We start from the raw sequence: 5,386 nt of genomic DNA, 5'->3' as shown, positions 1-5,386 counted from the left end.
TAACTTTTGTCGTGCTCAGCCTGTTGCCCAATGCATGTCTCCATTGGAGTGTGTTTAAGGGGTGGGGGTTGTATATAGATCTGGGGACAAGGTGGGTTAGGTCTATTTTTAAATGAATTTGCTTGTTTTTAAATTATTTATCTTGATGAACAACACTTTGTGTTACCAACTATGAAAAGTGTTGCACAAATAAAAATTGACTGATACTAACCAAGTGAAGCATAAGAGCATCATATGACAACGTTACCCAAATGTCACAAAGGCCTACAACTTCCATTATCCTTACAAATACTCTGTTAAACTCTATAATATATATATAAAAGAAACTGTATAATTATAGTGCCTTCGTCGTTCCATTTTCATGATGTCCCTTAAGGTGGCCACATGAGCCTGAAGGGAACTAACTGTAAAGGCTTGTTCTCACTGAGAGGTCTGGTCCGGTAAGGAGTAGAACGGTAAGACCCAGTTAATTCTGGTGAGTTTCCACTCAGTTAGGCCTCGCTACTACTGAGCGTTTTTTTTTTTTTAATGTAGACCACTAGGTCACCCTGTATCATACCCTCGCCAAAGGATGGCAAGGAACATGTGCAGTTCCACCACAGACCAGGCCTTGCTGTTGTTTGCAGGCATTTTCAGTGTAGAAAGATGACCAAGAGAGTTCACAGGAAATGCAAAAACTGGAGTTTTTACAAACATTGGAAACATTAGCTTAAATGAGCGTTATATTAATGCCCTCTAAAGCAGTGGCGGGCCGTCAGGGCCTGCAAGGCCTTCTCTGCTGGCCTAAAAATATCTGAATCACAGACTGATATTAATTATTATTTATTTCCGTGAATACGTATTCTATAATTCCAAATGCTCTGTCTTCGTCCTTTCATTGCTGTCTCCCTGGCTGCGCTGCTTCCAGACGTGTATTTTCCTATTTAAGCATTAACCAATCACATTGCAGCACCATTTGTTGCTAGGGTCAAAGAAATCTGCCTGAAGGCCTTCACAATCAGTTTTGCGGGCCCTGTAGCATAAAATAATGGTCCACCAAACTGTTGCTTCAACCAATCAGATCTGGAGGAGACCACGTGATAGGCCAGCTAGCAGGCCCACGGAAACGTCAGGATTTTCACGCGCTGTGATTGGATAATCGGAGAGTGTACTAGGCAGACCTGGTAAACTGAATCTGTAGCGACCTGCACAGGCAAATATATCGAATTTAATAGCTGGTTTGTCAATCCACAATGGCTGAAGGAGGAGAAGAAATGGATTTGGTTGCAGACTTACTGTCAAAGCCGTTTTCAAGACGGACTTTTCAAGAAAAGCTGGACATTGTTAAGCGGGGTCGGGCAACTCCGAAGCTAGCAAGCCCCGTGTCCACTGCTTCTGTTGAACGGACATTCTCAGCCCTGAAGCGAATTAAAACTTATGCCAGAAATACGTCAGGGCAGGCTCGACTTTCAGCATTAGCTTCCATGGCGATAGAAAAGGACTTCTTGATGGAACTAAAACGCACGGATAATCTGCACGACAGAGTGATTGAAATCTTCTTGAGGATAGAAAGGATGGATTTTGTGTACAAATAATCCGGATTTTTGGTGAGTAAAATTTTGCTATATACCTAAATATTATTGCAATTTTATCAGGTTATTTTTTATGCTTTTTTTATGTGTGTCGCAGTTGTACCTGCAGTAGAAGTTTTAAAGCCATAAAATAGTTATTGAGGGTTGGGTTGATTCAGATGGAGCACTACTGAAGGCCTAGGTGTGAAATGCACGGCCCGCCACTGCTCTAAAGTCATCATACTTTCTGCCAATCAACGGGTGGCTACAGTGGACCTCCCTTAACCATTTCGTTCCACTTCTCAATGGATCTAAAATTGACGGGGGCACTCAGGGGAGATGAAATGTTTAATGGGTTTATTTCACAAAGAGAACTAATGCTGCCACAAACGACTATTTTAATAGTCGACTAATCACAGATTATTTTTTCCAATTAGTCGACTAATCGGGCCATCCACAAACTGGATGTATAATACACATCCTAACCATCATTAGCTTTAAACTAACAAAAAACTAGAAATAATGTATTACATGCAATAATTCTAGTGTGAATGCTGTAAGCTAAATTTGGCCGCTGAGGATGCTAAGGCTGATGGCTGAAGATGCTGAAAAATGCTGAAGTTGATAGCTGAAATCTCTGAGGCTAATAGCCAGCTAAAATATTAAATGCCAAATTAGCCTAAAAAAATGAAAAGAAATCTTAAATTAGCCAAAATAGCTAGTATGTAGTTGAAATATAAGCTATACTCAAAAAGTAGCATAAAGAAAAAAGGGGAAAAAATCCCCTGTGGGTGATGAGGCACTGACTCTTTTAGAGTCTGATTAACAAAGATATTTACCAACTATTAATTCTGTCTCATATCAGCTTTTTTTTATATATGTAAATATAGCAGATACATATTGTACTGAGTAAGAATGTAAAACGTATAGTGGTTTAGATTGACTTCAAAAAACAAGACTAAACTAAATACACAAATCCATCCACTTTTACATTTAACATTTCTGTTATGAATATGATTTTTCTTTGTTCTGGAAACAATTTTTGTTCGTCTTAAATGCAATATTTCTGTCAACTTACTGTCAAAATATCTCGCAGTAAGTTAACAGGAAAAATTCTGTTTTCAAGAAAAACAAAAGGTAGGATTCAGGATAAATGTTAAATGCAAAACTAAATGTGGTATATATGTTAGTACATTTATTTAAAAAGTAAAGAAAAGGCCCTGTTCAAAAACGGTGGCACCTAGACAGCTCAAACCTGGATTAAAAAAAAGAAATAAAGTTTTCAAAAATCAGAAACTGTTTGACGTAATCTTTATTATTCAAAACATTATTTGATCCAGGTTTGAGCTGTCCAGGTGCAGTAGTTTTTGAACATGACCTGTTCTTAGGTGGACAGAGTGCAAAAAATGTGATAAAATCATCCTATTTCACATTTTCACAAATCAGTAAAAGCTTTCACAAATAAAAAACTGTGTTTAATTTATACTTTACAATCTAAAGCATAATGTAATCCAGGTTTGAGCTGCCTAGGTGCAATAGTTTTTGAACAGGACCTGTTCTTAGGTGGTCAGAGTGTGAAAAATTCAGTAGAATGCTCTCGCTAGTCTGAAGCTGTGAATCGGAAGCCAACTTCAGCGTTGTATTGTATTTATGGTGGACAAATATTTTTTAGCAAAAGTAGACATCTCATGACAGCAGGTGAAACGCTAATAAATACACATACACGCTCACACATGCAAACTAAAAACCCTTAAAGCAGTGAATGTATAAATAAAGTTTTTTTAAACAAAAAATGGAAGGAAAGCAGCAAATATTGATGAGATTACAGCACCAAATATTAAAGAGGGAATGTGACTCCCAGACAAAGAGGATGCTTTTTACCAAAACACAACCCCACAAACCATGAAGCAGCAAAATTGGTAAATCGAAAAAAGAAGGGGGAAAAACTTTATGCAGCAGCTCACTGGATTTCTATCAGAAAAGAACTGAGAACAACCTAGCCAGGTCCCTAGCAAACCTTCTGCTCCAGCAATGGTTGTCCCGCACAGATCCCAGGAAGGATCTGAGCGGTGGAAATATCAAAATCACCTGTGGCCGCTCAATAATTGCAATGAGCCGGCTGTACTCTCTCACAGAGAGCTCACTGTCCCATTCATTTAAATACAGCTAGCGGTTAGCCGCTAAGCTAGCGCTAGCTTACACTCAGAACTTACCCGATTCTGCTGCTCCTAGAGTCAGATAAAGTTGGTCGTTGTTGAGTTTCTGTCGGTAATCCGTGTATCCACATGTTCAGCAAACTGCAAAGCGTTTTTTTGTTGACAAACTCTTCACTTTTATGCCTGAAATAAAAACACCAGCAAACAGGAACTCGCGCTTTTAAAGTAGGAGGGCGGGACTAGGTTTTTTCTGCAATTTGATTGGCTGGAGTGTCGATCAATCTAACGTAGCCCTAATTTGATTGGATGTTTAGCCGACACCTCACAAGGATGAAAGCAGACACAGACAGAGAGACCGCGGCACGCGGGCTTGTTTTTAATCCTTGAATTTGGGGTAAAATAGCAAGTATTTCCGAGTAAAAGGGCTAAAGTCAGACTCAAGTCACAATTCATTTATATCAAAGTCGAAGTCAAGTCGAGTCGGGGGTTGGAAAGTCAAAGTGAGTCCAAGTCACGTGACTAGAGTCCCCACCTCTGGTTAAAAGGACTAAATTCCAATTGAGTTTTTTGGTCTTCATTATCAACAACACTGAGAAGTTAAAGGTGTAAGGGGAGCACTTTATTCCATCTGCCACTCAAAAAAAAATATTTTTTTTTTCAAATGATACATACATGAGACCTCTATGATAAAACAGCTGCTAAGTCGCCCTCAATGGTAAAGCTTTGACTTTTATCTGGTGGAATTTTTAGAAAATGTCTCTTTTTAAACCATTCTCCAATGACAACTTGAAGAAGTTCAACATGGTGTACCTTCAAAATTGCTTCCAATTTGAAAACAATAGACTGGGCGTTTGTTTGACTCTAACCAAACACTGCAATTTAGGTTGGCCTCCATTTTGTTTTCGATAACAGTTTGTTCCAGAGTGACTAAGTCCTTCCAGTATACCCATTAGCCCAGACATATTTGCATATAAACCAATCAAACTAACATTAACTTTAGGCTAAGAGGTTTATTTTTATAAAATGTATGACTTAATTGCCTAAACTTCCCCTATATGAACTACATCTATGTTTTTTTCAGAGTAGTTTTCAAACTTAAAAGTACACTTGCTAGACAAAAGTGTTTTTTAATTTTCCAAATAATTTGCATTTACGTTGTTATATAAAATGTTCTTTCACAACAACATTGTTTTGCAAGTCACAACTAAAAAATAGATATGCTTTCTGCTTCCACTTCTGCTTAATGGGCGAGTAAACTCTTATTCTTCTCTGTTGTTCCAACACTTTGAACGTCTGTGCACTTAAAATGAAAGGCTCAGCTAGTAGACGGGAATAATGGCCAATAAAGGATCGCTACAAGGTCAGAATAAATGCCAGTGCTCAGCAGAGACACGCTCACAATGTCAGACGAAATTACAACACAAACTTTTTCCACAATATGACAGGCACTCTTAGCTCGGGGGAATGTTCAGACATCTGTAATCTGCATGTTTGTTGGAAGGGTTGACGTTCACACGTTTTTTTAGGACAGGTTTATATTGAGTGTGAGTAATCGGAGGGAAACTACAATGACAAAAAGTTGGCAAAACTTCAGTTTCCAAATGTATTGTTTTAATAATGTTAATTCTGCTTCAAGTTGATTATTTGTATGATACAAAACTCTTATTATATGTAACATTA

General features: G+C 38.2%; 1 protein-coding gene across 1 annotated transcript in view; it reads right to left on the bottom strand.

Moving 5' to 3' along the window:
* spry2 (sprouty RTK signaling antagonist 2) overlaps positions 1-3,909 on the bottom strand; it is a 356,144-nt gene extending 352,235 nt beyond the window's left edge. Inside the window, exon 1 of the mRNA XM_024294322.2 lies at positions 3,764-3,909. The gene's annotated coding sequence lies outside the window, so the exon portion shown is untranslated. The remainder of the gene's footprint in view (positions 1-3,763) is intronic.
* Between the last annotated feature and the right edge of the window lie 1,477 nt (positions 3,910-5,386).

Source organism: Oryzias melastigma, linkage group LG2, assembly GCF_002922805.2.
Source record: "Oryzias melastigma strain HK-1 linkage group LG2, ASM292280v2, whole genome shotgun sequence".
Lineage (NCBI taxonomy): Eukaryota > Metazoa > Chordata > Actinopteri > Beloniformes > Adrianichthyidae > Oryzias > Oryzias melastigma.
Note: the sequence above shows the minus strand (reverse complement) of the source record. Positions and strands in the feature narration are given on the sequence as shown.